We start from the raw sequence: 14,483 nt of genomic DNA on the forward strand, positions 1-14,483 counted from the left end.
CGCATTGAGCAAGCGTGGTGATAAACGCTCAATCCTTCTCCGTGTGAGACGAGGCCTGTGCCCAGCAGTGGGACGATAAAAAGGCTGTGTAACTAAATGGTACAGATTTCAAGCTTGCGCGAGAATAATTAAGGTAAATGAGTTTTTTTTAAGGTTTTGTTTTTGTAACAAGACTTCTCGGCAACAGCAATAATCTTTAAATAGGTAATAATTATTGGTACAACCAAACATTTAAATAAAACTACTTTTATGGATTTTATCGCGTTTATATTAATATTATTTAATCCCGACGTTTCGGATCCTTTACAGCATCCATGGTTACGGGCGGACTGCCACCATGGATGCATGGGCGATCAGGGATGCCTAAATTGTTTTGAAGGTGCATTTATGACTAAAAAAACATAAAGTTACCCACAGTTGCGCCATTCTGCTTCACACTCGATACACTTAATGTTATGCAATTTGTTCGTTGTTTTGTTTGTCGATGACGTCACACAACGTGCGAGCGGTTCATGGTCATGATCAAGTTCATACAATTTTTCATACACACGACTTGTATCAATTCTTAGTGCGTGGGTAGTTTTATTTTTTGTTTTATCGCTTGCACAACTACCGAGAAGTCAAGTTTAAAATGCATGAGTAACTAAGTTAGCCTAGCGATCAAAGTTCAAATGACTGATGATAATGTGTTGCTATACTGATTAAAACGTCAATGTTTAAACCAATTTTTGGAATTTAACCATTATTGATGTTCCACATTGTAGAGATTGCCAATGTAAAAACCGTCAATGCAACTGGAAATAATCTTCCACATCAGGGAGAAGGCTGAAAGAGATGATCAACGGTTCATCGTTCATAACGCTTACTGCTTAGCAAGGAGTTTCCAAAATCTACTATGACACCATGAGAATATGTCCTCATTTTCAAAAACATCGTACGCAATAAAAAACAAACAGTAAGTATTATGTACTTGTCTCTACGTACACCCACAAACGAACTAAATATTCCTAAAAACTACCATTCTGATCAATATTATGCTTAAACCCACTTCCTTTAATCTTATGATGCCATTAACTAATACACCATTAACATTCTGAACTAGAATAAAGATATAATCATTCGGTCTAAGCGTTTTTCATTCATACGTTTTTTATGCATTAACTTCGTCATGAGTAGCCATGATGTTATTTGCCTTATGTCATCTTACTTAACGATAATTGCTATGACAATAGAACAAATTTAGAGTTACCGACTAATTGTATTGTAATTATAATATGGAGATATGTTTACAAGTGAGAAAAAAGGGTTAATACTCGAAAGAATGAAATTTTATTTTGACAAATATTTTGTAATAAGATTTTAAGTACTCTAGACAGATTCCATTTAGAGGTTTCAGTCAATAGTATTGTAGTAGACGCCTTTAACAGAATCATAAACTAGCTTAGATGTGATAGTTGTATAATATAAATAGTTGGATCCCGTTGGAATTTATTCTAGTTTCTTGTTTCGTAGTCAATAGTTTCGGTCAATGTTAAGGTAAAAGGCTTATTTGCACAGTTTTTATTAAGACTGCATTGTTTTATTTTAAGACTGCGTTGTTTTACTTAATATTGAAGCAGTATTTTACCCTAAAATACACAAACACGGACTATATATCCATTATACCAACAGCAAAGACCACCGTACCGTGAGACTAGTTTGATTAGAAAATGACAGGAAGACGAAGCATTTTCAAGTAGCATCCAGCCACTTTATAACGCGCTGCATAGCAATTTTCCTATAAGGGTGTTTGTTGGCAAAGGAAAAATAACAGGCTCCTGTATTTAAGCAGCAAGTATCCAGAAATATTCTCATGGTATTGGTATAAAATTTCAAAGTTCTTGTGTTGAGCTTTCAGAAATGACGCGACTTTTCATCTTTGGAAGCAATCTTTGTCTTTGTCTGTCATGCATTTATATTATAAGAATAATTATTTTAAAACTAATAATAAAAAAAAAACTCAATCACAACGGTTATTAACATTAGTTCTATTAAAACTTCCTGAACTAATTTATAATAATATTCAAAAAAACCTTGTTTTGAGGCCTTGAAATGGATGTAACCTTATAAGAGTTTCGGTAAGGCCTTGGTTCGTAACGTTATAGTCATAAAATGCAGGGTCAGCTATATATATAATGATGAGAGCATCTGTGTGTATATGTATAAGTATGCTTCACAATGTACATCCATTGTACCTATCTGTATGACTTATAATGTAATTATTTACTTGCATAAGACTGAATCGCTGGGTAAATATTAAATTTGGTTTCCGCCTGCACATATAAGTACCTACGTAGTATGTTCGCTTTAAAATTAAGGATGATTTTAAAATTTTCATTCAGTACAATTGATGTGCTACAGTGCTACTAAATACTTATGACTTATTTGAACAAATTGTGTATAGGTATCTACTAACAATGCGCTTCCACACCGCAGTAATTATGTAACTTTTGTGGCTACTTGTTATTGTGTGTTGATAAATTAGGCACTCATCAAATGTATACGGCTAAAAACATAATTTTTCGAATGTTTTCTAGTAAGTTGAAGAAAAAAACAATCTACTAAGTAACAGTTATTGCTACAAAAGAGAAAAAATCATCGGGTTTATTATATCTTCACTGTCATTGCCGTTTTAAATATAATCTAACGATTCGATTTTCAAAAACTACAAGCTTTGGCCTCGGATTCTCGACGTGGCCTTAAACTCTACGGTATTCAAGGCCAGCATGACGTCACCGATTTTAATTTATCAACGCTGCGTTGACGTTGCGTTTACGTTAGGCTTCTGTCTCTATCAGTGCGTTAAAAACCTTGGCCTTACAATGTTGAGCCCAGTCCACTGCGGATATGAAAAAGTTGTAAAATGTTAAATAGCTCGTGTATTGACTGTTAAAATTTATAGCATAAGACGTAGTAGGTGATTTATTTTGTTTTATTACTCCTATTGCTTGCTCTTATAGTCAATTAAATTACGCACCGAAAATTAGGCGTAAATACAATTGGTTATTTGTTGCAGTTTATTCAATGTACCTAGGTATCAATGTTGTTATTTCATTAGAGTTTTGAATACAATGCTTTTCAGTATAATCGAAAATGACGTTACGTATGTGAATATTTGATTGTTTCAAAGATAATAAGAACTTAGTACATTTTTAGACCTACTTCCGGGATCACATAAAATATGATTGATTCTGTACATTCTGAATATTTTGTCCTGAAAGTGCATTATGACGCATTCATAGAATTATCTGCTCAATTTCACACACGGAAATCGAGAATTTTCCCCATTTTGTATGTGTGCTAAACTGCTGCATGTATGTATGTGTGCGTGAGAGAACCGCGTGCAACTACGACCGAGGTCGCCCACATTCGATCTGTGCAAATTTTCGTTCGGCGGGATCACTGGCCGCTCTCAGGGTCGCACCGCCGTATCTCTCAATTTTTGTTTGTTAATTATAAAAATAATGCGTTATATAACTAGCTAGTCACCTCTCTTTCGCACTCATGCCACTTTGCATAACCCCCTCTCAGCGCCACCGGCGTTGCGCCGCACACATCAAGCCGCCTAGAAAAATACATCCACAAAATTCGGCGGTGCGTTTCTGTGTGTGGGTGAATGACGTTAGCCTACAATGCGATTACAGGCCCGTACTGGAGCTGTTTATTTTATAAATACTACGCATCTAATATCGGTTCTTGATTATATGCCTTAAAAAAAATATATCGACATTGTGCTTGAGTTACTTTACTGCTTTGATCGATGTGATGTAAAACCAGCCTTTGTAAAGCCAGCATTGATTTCTCGCCAACAAAATCAAGAATAGATGGAAAGATACGTGCCAAGTTTCAAAGACGTTTGTTTGCCTTTAGAACCGGAATTTTGGATAATTTCTTAAAACGGGTATAAATTTAAATTTTGATGATGTTAATTGACTTTGTACTATCATGTACATTTGAAATGAGATTTGATGTGCTAATTATATAAACTGTACTTGCTTATTGCATTATTTAATTTACTGTAGATGTTAAAATATGTAGTTGTTAGGTTACTATCGAGTATGTACCTAACACCATGAGTATCTTAAGCGTATGGTAAAGTTACCCAAGCGTACTGGGAAATCGTAGCAAAGAAAGTCTGATATAGGTAGTAGGGATTTTTTCTTACAACATGAATTAGCAGTAATAAGTACATAGTAGTTAGCACTTGTGACTTCAACGAAGCAACAGAAACGAATACATTTGTGAAAGGTATCTTTATGGCATCCTCATTCTCTTAATTCTTTGAACAAGGAAAACAATCGATAAATAAACAAAATTGCAAGACATTTCAAATTCGGCACTGCACTTACACGTGCCGCGGTTTTTGTCCGGGATGCGATGTTTGGCAGTCATTGTATGCAGCGAGTATTTGCGCACCGGAGCCTTGGGCCCCTCCCCGCGCCCCCACACGCCTGATACATGCACGCAACGCATAGATAACGTTAGCTTTGTTCGGGTTATTTGAAACGTGAATATTATTTTGAATGAAGATACGTTTGGGGACTGGATCGAACTTGTTTTCTTATGTTTATTGGAGTAAATATAGTGACTTTCGCACATATATTATCTCGTTTTTAGTTTTCGCTTTCATTAGATAGGTATTATCATTACAATTTTAATATTCTATTTTGTTAGAAGAATTTAATTGCGTCGATATAAAAAAACAATTCCGACTTTCGAAATTCATCAACATGATAAATAATAAATTAATTGAGTCTTAAAATATATTTTATTCCTGTAGCCAAAGTTTTCGACAAATCTATGAACTCAATATCAACTTTCTAATTAAATAGCTAGTTATTTGAGTTACTTTCAGGAAGCTTCTTGATATTCCGCTGTTTTTGCATTACCTACGCTTCTAGAACGCCTAGAAAGTGTCCATGCACCTCACATGCGTACATTAACATGCGTGAAACGCTACACCTAACCGGCTTTGAATTTGAAAGTAGCTAGGTATTGTTCTTTTTCAGCGAGTCATTGGGCATAAAGTTTTAGGCCACAGCTCGTTAGCACTTATGCAGCGATTATTTGGGCACGCACATTGCCAAAATGGGGCAAATGCGCACCCATTTTGCGAAACTAGCTTTTGAGGATTGCCTTTCGCGCTCTATGAACCAATCATGTATGCATAACATGGATTTAAATACGCAATTGTAACCAATTAGGTATTTGTAAAGGTTAACTATTATAGTTATTAGGTATTATATTTGGTGTTCGAGTTACAGGAAGTTATTTTTACTACCTATGTCTATGAGGTAGAATTAGACAACGCTTTCCGAGTTTCTTAACTATCACAACTCTCTTTTTAGTTTGCCAATCAGGTAATTCTAGGTTTGATATTGTGGAAGTGCTAACCTGAAGGGTAAATATTTTACTGAAATCAGTGTAAGAATTATTTACGAAATAGTTTATTCTCGCAACACACTTTTGTTTGGTAGCTATTAAGAAGTTTTATTTATGCAAATCGATTTAAGAAATGGTTGAAAAAAAATATTAAGCCATAAATCGTAGCGTTGTTTGTTTCAATGTATAAATTGCATAACCTACAACTATAAACTTTATCAAAACTACTTATTAGAGCATCGAAAGTAAATTGTATATGAAATCTATTAATGAAGATATTTCTATAGAAACTTTGCTCTCTTTTTAGATCAAAATCCTTACGTCCCAAAGTTTCGAATGCTGCTTGCATAAAATAAACAAACATTGACGTTGGTGGCCTCTCAAAGTCTTCAAGTTCATCAGTTAGTGTGCATATGGATACGGTTGCAGTGTCAGTTAACATTAAGACAACAGTGTGGTCTCGTAGAAGGTCAATATAAATTTTCATGCCTAATTCATCTCTTCGCAGTACTCAGTTGATACCTGAACCTAATAAACTTAGTGAATGTGCATCTACCGATTTTTAAAATTTACTTGGTTGTGTTTAAAACACGACTACACTATTTTCAGTTATTATTTTATGAAAACACCGTTTTTCAACATCGTCGTTATCCTTTTGCCCTTAGGTATCTTAGGTCATCTCCACACACACCGATCTTAAAAGATTTGTTATCAAAATAAATAAGTACTTGCAAACCGTTTTGTAGCAAATAAGCGCATGGTATTCAGTTTTACGTCTGCTATTTAATTTAAAGTTGTCGTTTCCTTCACAACATGTTAGTTTAAAGTTCCAACCACCTTTGCCTCTAGAGTTCCGAAAACCTTTTCTACTAAAGTCTATTCTTAGCAGATTTCTATTCTCAACCCCGACACACCACTCTACAAACAAAACAAAGCATCCTATTACTAGGAAACTTAACAAAGCTATAAACCAGTTACACCCATATTCCCTAACCTTCGGCCGTGTCATAGGGTTCAAGGTACTGGAGAATAGTGCATCGGAATCGGAATAAATGCTTCGCTGATCGCCTAGTGCTTTTTTGCTAGGTTTTTTGTGGCTATATCTTCCGAATTAAATGGTTACGTTGTGAGCATGATGCAGACTTCGCAGGCTTAGATTTTGTTTGAGGAAATTCGTGGATTCATTCGTAGGTATTTATTATGTAGCATTTTTGAATATATCTTTAAAATCTTATGGTAGGCAGGTTTTATTGGTGATATCAAAATCTCTAAATTGAAATACTGAGACGCATACGAGATATTTTTTTAATGTTATACCGGTCTAGCTTCCGCCAGCGGTTTCATTTGGTTCCAGTGGAAACTACCTACTTCATACATCCAGCTCACAATTAGCCTTTTTCAATAAATGGAGAGCCCATTACCTTTTAAAACTAAAATATTGTTTCTTTAATCTTAGTTAACAGTCCCTAGATAAGGGTGTGCAAGCAAACAAATATAAACTCTACAGCTGTAATAATATCTCATGACGATATCGGTTTAATGGTTTAATACTGTAATGTAATACACCTATATTTAAAGTCAGATGTTACAGCGCCTCAATCATTTTTGTTTTTTTTCCTTTCCGTTATTGCGATGGATGTCTAGAAATTGTATGACATTTAAAAAAAAATGCTTATTTAATACAAACGCTATACTACTGATAGGAAATACTACTGTAGTAGCAAATAATTTCAATTCCGAGAAACGCCGACTGAATAAAAGTTCTAATCAAGATTTTTGTGACATATTTGATAGATTAGATTATAATAATGACTGTGTACATTAAAAGCGTAACGTATCTAGATTAATTGCTGCATTCTGCTTATTCGGTGTTATCGGATTGGGATACCCTTGAGTTGCCTTTAGTTACCCATCAATGTGATTTGATCTATAAAACCATCATACGCCCAGTCCAGTATGGCAGCGAAACATGGGCTGTAACCAAAAGGCACATGCATATGATACATATCATCATCATCATCTTCAAGTTGATTCCATCCGCAAATATATTTTCAAAGCCTTCAGCAACATGCCAACACAATTTGAATTATTTCGATAGATGGTAATTTAAATAAATGTGTTTCTATGTTTCATTTACACAAACTTTCCTTGCAACACGCAGTGGGTCAAACACCCATTTGTGTAACCTCATTCAGATTTCATTACATTTATACCAATCGAGTAAAGATTTTCTCTACAACGTATGCTCTAACGTGGTCGACTGGAAAATCCGTTAGTGTAAAAGATATGTTAAGGTCTTCAAATTAAGCTTGTAAGTCCGAAATACTAAATTGCGTCATTATAATCTTGCAGTTTCCAAACAAATCTATAAGAATGAATATCACCAATTGTTAACTAAAAAATATATAATTATTCCAAGTAGTGTTCGAAATGGGACCGATAAACATACATATTATATTTAAAACTAGGAATTAAATAATGATCTTTGCATCACTCAAGATTTGACCCACATACTACAAATACAGCAGCTGTGCACTATTTAGACCGCGGATGTCTTTAGAATGCATTTTTCGTTGAGAAATTTTTGTATTTTTATCTTGAAAAGAGTAGGTCACCCTGTTATTGCATTAGTGTCGCTGAACTGAATTTGAAAATTATCTGATTTCAAGGCGCAAATATGATACTTATTTAACATTATACAAATGGTCGATTTTCTTAATTCTGAAAAGTGTTTTGTATAAGAAACTAACTTCTAGTCCGCAACAGTTCAAACAACGGAAATTCTCCCTTGAAAACTGACAGCTGTCAGCTGGGCAAAACATTCGATACCCTATACTTTACCTCTGCTTTACACATGATGTTGTAAATTAGGAAAACGAAAAATGACTCCTGTGGCTTTGCCACCTTTGAATGGATTTATGGTTATTCTTTTTACAATTCGCCATGGAATATCATAAAATAGGTACTATATGTGATAAAATTTAATGCGATTAGGTATGAGACACCCGATATACAATTAATTTTATCGAATGCCGTATGCCTTCTACAAGAAAGATATCGTACAGACTTCTGCTTAATTCATACTTGATCACATTTTCACTCTTGTAAGTCCATGCAACATTCAAGTGCTTTTACCGCTTTTCGAGTCGCTAGTTGTCATATTAAAAACAAAATGTCAAATGACTGGTGTCTGACTTGCAAAAAGAGCTCATATGAATTCCCCTGAGTGGATATGAGCAGAAAATGTATATCATTATTTATGTACACTGCTAGCTTTACAAGTAGGTACATATTAGAAAAAAGCCAACAGTTTCCAGCCAGTCAAGTTTTGTTCAAATTCGTCCTTACGAATATGTGTAAAGATTTATTTATAACAACTGCAACTTCATTATTTACAATTTGAAACTGCGAATTGCACCCGGATGAATTTAATCTCGTGCTATAAAAATTGGTTATTAAATTTTATACGCCTACAGTGGTCAATTTCAAAAAGTATGCGTGATGAGAAAAATAACGAGAGAGAGTGAGGGAGAGGCATTTAAAAATGAATGAATCTCAGTGTAATGTCCACACTTTTTAACCTCATATATTTGTGAAACACAAAATCATTGCAATGAAAAAAAAAACTATTTTTAGTTTTGTAAAAAAAAGATTCATAGTATATTTTATCTAATTAGTAATTAAAGGGATCCATATATCTGTATGTAAATGTACTTATATTTTGTTGAGCAAAAAACAAAACTCAATTTACTTATAATTCGCATTAGAATACAGTGTAAAGCCCCTCGATTTCACACAGTGTTGCTGTCAAAACAAATATAGAAAAAAGTAATGTATCGAAACGTAGACGCATCGTTCGACCCAGTTATCGGAGCCGATTCTATTTCGGAAAAGAGCACAGTTGCTGCATTATTTTTTTGGCCAGCCATGGTGACCTCATTTCATTCGGTGACCGGGAGTAGGTCCTTTGTCTACGCGGAATAAAAATCAAGGTGTGGATTTGGCATGAACATTGACTGTTTACTTCTGGATTAGTCCCAGGTTTTCTTTAAACCTAATTTTGTCACGCAATGCTGCTGGAAATAATTTTTTGTAAGTATGAATAATTCTTTTTTTGGTTTAAAAAAGCAGAAACCTCTCGAAATTATCATCTAGACCGAGGTATCTATAAATATTCTGCTTTTCTGTATTTCTAAATTAACGGAATATATTGTAAGTTAAAACTTTTTTGAATCGTACGGACATTTAAATAATATCTTTACGCACATAATAGAATCTTTTCCGGCAAACTCCAAGGATTCATTTAAGTCAAGGGTAATGTGTTAGTTTGTTATGCACTTCGATAGAAACACACGTGTCTTGTTTTTATAGCGAATTGATCATATACATATATGTCTCTTTGTCAAGCATTATTTATAATTTTGTTGTTTCTTTACATCGGATGAAACTTGTATTATTTCCGTGAGAGGACTGAGAGGCAAGGGACGAGTTCATAGCTAATAGCTTAGTAACATAAGCACAGATCGGAGGATGACCTCCTCCGTGTTTCAAATGGCACGTTAAATTGGTGGGCTCTTTGGCATTATGGTGCTATCAATTGATATAATCCAGAAACCCTGACCACCAGACTTATCAAGGGTCGCTCAATGTAAAAACAACACTGGCACGTTCAAGCCGACCCTAACATTGTAGGAAAAAGGCTAGGCAGATTTTGTGTTAGTGCTGACAATCCAGTACAAGGTACCTTCGCTTCAGCTGGCATGTCCTAGTACTGATCGTTTCCGCCTGGATGTTACTCTGGCACAATGACGAATAGGTTTCAATATTTTATACGGAACGACCACTTGTAAATAAAACCCAATTACTGGACAGCTGTTTTAACATGTATCTTTGTAAGCAGCACATATGGGAATAAAATTAATCCTTGTGTGTTAAAATATGGAAACCTTCTGTGCATTTGAGTGAATTTATAAATGATAAAATAGACATGTCATGAGATCCAATTTCAATATTGTAATTAACTTAATCCTATCCTATGTTTTTATTTTTGCTCGCCTAAGTTAAGGTAGAATTTACAAGGATCTCCAATTGTTATAGTACCTACTTACATTCCATTGCAAATAAACTATTATTATATTCTATCAAAAAGCATTCTAGTTGGGATTCGTCTCTAGCTGATGTACTTATACTCCATAGGAGGCACGTAGTTAAGGGGAGGTAATCAATATTTTTACACAAATACATATTAAAAAAATAAATACTGGTTACAGTAATGATTCAACAGACTAACTGTTGTCACTTTAGACAGTTTTTTAGCAACATTTTTTTTTTATACTAAGTTTTAACTAAAAAGTCATATCAAGACTGTTTAAGTTTTTAAATGGAGTATAAAAGGGGCTGAAAATTTATATTTTGCATGACGATTAGCATTGACCTCCACTTACAACCGAAGAAAACAAATTCATCATTGTGTAACCGACTATTAAATCCAAATTAGGTACACATCAAAATTCAAAATATGCAGGGATAGTAACAAACTGATCTTACTGTACAATCTTTTGTAGACATTACCTAAACCAAATACCTCACAGATTTTTAGTTAGGGCAATGTGCTACATAGCATGTGCGCACCTAAACAATGACTCAGAACTTACAGACATTTTCGTCTGAAACGTTGAGGAGGTGATGTTTCACTTCACTGTTTTAGTGTTTGTAAAGGTGCCGACCGCTATGCAATAGTTCAGAAAGTTTGTTAATACAATTTCATTTGGTTTTATTATGTATTTTCAAAAATAAAGGGGCCACAAGAATTAAGTCGTGTGATGTTGACGATGATTCTGCTTGTGCTTTTAAAAAAATATTTATATCTTAGGGCATTTTCTTCCATAGAAAAAAAAACGCTTTGTTTTGGGATATGACTGATTTCTTTGCTTCTATCGGGGTATCTGAAGATGTAATTAATTATGAACCCAGATTGACTAGTATGTAGAACAAGAAAATTAAGGTAAGATAAGCAAACTAAAGGTAAAGTAAACATTCGTAGAAACTATATCTAGAATATTACTCATGTTGCTTGGATTAATTCGCTACACAAATGATGTGTTTACTCTAAACAACTGGTTCGCAAACTGATTTGCTGATATTTTGAAAGCATTATGATAATATTTCATGAAATTTGAAAGAGGACTTTCACCGACTTTGATTAACCGGTTTATGGTTATTTTGTAGAGATATTGTTCTGAATGTTTTGGAATGGGGAAATTGTTCTGTTAAGTCAACGTTTTATAGTTTGATTAGAACCACCTACGTGTTCGACTCTTATCTGAAGTTAAATTGTTGCTGTTCTTTTTGTCCTCAGTTTATACCACTATTGCTCATGAAGATTAATTTTTCGTCTTTTTACTGTTACTTGTCATAAAGGAAATTATGAAAAAAGAGCTCAGCAAAAAATATCTATATTAAAGTACTGTGAAGTTGTTACATACTTACACGTAGTTCATACAACATTGTTTTGAAGTTTTCTAATAACCCAGGAAATGAGAGAAAACGTTAGTAAAAAAACGAAATAATCATTTTTTTTAATAATAGACGAAGCAAATAAAATTGTTTGAGCTAGTTTAAAAATGTTTCAGTTTAAATATATGATCGGAGAGACCATTAGTGGGGGCATTGTGTCCTCGCCCGAAGCAGGTGGATAATTGATTGGGCAAACATTCACGGGAATTTATAAAACCGTTACGCAATGCATTTTTTAGGGTCGGCTCGGGTAGTCAGCGCTTTTCAGAAATTACACGGGGGGTGGGTGGTGCGAACGGTGTGCGGGATATGACGTTCGATTTAAAGGGTAGGCTGGTGGGGTGGGTTGCTCCCCGTTGGCTGCAGGGGCGGCTGTTGACGGGCGCGCGGCGCATGCGTGCTGGGCCTTCGGTGCCCGCCGCCGCCCGATTTCCGTGCCGTTGACAGTTCGCCGGGACTTACTTCCTCGATACCGCGCGTCCGCGGCGTCGCTGCATCCAGGCCGTCCGAGGCCAAACAGACCAGCTATCTATCTACCTCCACGTCGATGGCACTCTGAACACGTTGATCACACGTGAGTACAATTGCCGACTGCATTTGTGACGTCGTAGTGTTCTACGGTTTTGAAATTAGGTTACTCGGCACGTTTGTGCAGTTAGTATCGAAAGTTTTAATTTTATTGTTTTTCCTTGTTGATTCTTTTTTCAAAATCGTAGAGCAGGAATCGGACGTGTTGTTGAATTTGACGGCTCAGCTGTTTTGGTGTTTGGATTTATACGTGTTTGCTTTGATGTCGTCATTGTTATCTGCATTCAATTAAAGAAATTACGGTTTTATTATTTGGTTAGTCTTTTACCTATAAGTGTTCGTGTGGGATGATGCACTAAATATAATTTTATGACCAGGTAAGTCAATTTCTACCATACATGTTGCAACGGATCAGCTTTTTACCTAAATTAGGCGCCAAGAAGGATAAAATTATTGACAATTAATATATTTATGCGGATATTCAATTTCATTATTTTGTGTACGCTGTTATTATTGGTTTATACTTTGCATGCAATTTCTGTTCTTTTTATTCAAAATGACTTACTCATTAAGTATGGATGTCAATGGCAGTGTGTGTCAATTTATTTATAGAGGTAAATGTTTAAATAAAACCATAAAAGCAACTATGTAAACAGATTCAACCTTTGCTTACCTATATGTATTTACCCCCTAAATAGACGATAAACTACTAAGTAGCGCCCTCTATCGCGCATATCGGTGCATTAAACATAATAGTAACTTTTTTAACTTCTTAGCATTTTTGCTCAAAGAAAAACTGCTTTGAATATGTATATGATATTGATTTTAAGAAAGTCATGGTTTTTAGCCTCAGTTTAAACCATTTCTAAAACTCACGGCACTTCGATAACAATATCAATTTGAATAATCCTCTACCAATTACTTCAAAGCACATTACAATCAAAGCCACTAATATTATGGGAAATACTGTTTGGTTATACCACAAAACAACGTTGGAATGTGTACGTTCATAGACTTTATATTCAGTTTTTGTTTTCCCTGTAACTTCAGTTTGTTCAAATAGGACGCATTTAATAGTGTGTTATTTTTAGAAATATTGACATTACATGCCTTAAAATAATTGTTATATTGCACAAAATATCAAGATGAGCAGATTAGTGAGCGATTCATTATTTTTTTACGAATAAAGATTAAAAAGTAGAGTAATGATTTTAGGCTCAGTTTTCAAAATTGCCTATAAGTATAACAAGCAAGATGCAGAAGTTTGACATTGAACGCCGTATGTTCGTTTACGCATGCGCCAATATTTACCCAGATGTATAGAGGTAGATACCGGTAAAATACGAGCCTAGTTAATCTGAAACGCACTCCCAATGAGCATTATTTAACTTGGAAATTAAATTTAGTTTTTGAAAGTTAAAAAAAGAGACTTTGACCGAGTTTGGGATGAAGAGTCAATTTTAGTTTTGCTTGAGATGAATTTTAAATTCTGCCAGTTTGGTAGTATTGAACTTTTTTTTGCGTGCATAAATACAAACTCGTTTTGCTTTATGATATGTAACTCTATAATGCGTTTTTTGTGCGTTCAAAATGCGTTAATGTCACTTGGTGGCATTGGTATCTAATTTTATACGAGAGGCTCGCTAAGTCTCTAAAGGCTTCTTTTCAAACATGATGCCTGAAACTCACACTAGGATTCCCTGTGTTGTAAGTTCCAGGCTCATTCATTATTGACGTTTTGACTTTGGCTAATTGATATTTATTACCTAAGTAGGTAATATTATTTTTTTTTTAACATTTAGCGTACCTAATATAAAATGTTATAAATATTATCTTAAGGTAGTTATTTATTACACGAAGGCACACAAAGACTCAGAACGTATAATGTACAAAAGGTCCAAAGAGTACGATCACCTGTCAATTAGTCTCGTCAGCCAATCAGTGGCGGTTAGGGGTGGGGGGGCTTTTGGAAGTAGAAGCGGGGTAGGCATGATTCCACTGATTACATTTACAGCAGG

General features: G+C 34.7%; 1 protein-coding gene across 3 annotated transcripts in view; it reads left to right on the top strand.

Moving 5' to 3' along the window:
- Chinmo (Chronologically inappropriate morphogenesis) overlaps window positions 1-14,483 on the top strand; it is a 93,201-nt gene that overhangs the window by 30,699 nt on the left and 48,019 nt on the right. Inside the window, exon 1 of one of the 3 annotated variants that reach the window (XM_064035011.1) lies at window positions 12,378-12,511. The exons of the other annotated variants lie outside the window; for them this stretch is intronic. The gene's annotated coding sequence lies outside the window, so the exon portion shown is untranslated. Of the gene's footprint in view, window positions 1-12,377; window positions 12,512-14,483 lie in introns of those variants that run through there. 3 annotated transcript variants of the gene reach the window in all.

The sequence above is a fragment of the Helicoverpa armigera genome, chromosome 6 (genome assembly GCF_030705265.1).
Source record: "Helicoverpa armigera isolate CAAS_96S chromosome 6, ASM3070526v1, whole genome shotgun sequence".
NCBI classification, from domain to species: domain Eukaryota; kingdom Metazoa; phylum Arthropoda; class Insecta; order Lepidoptera; family Noctuidae; genus Helicoverpa; species Helicoverpa armigera.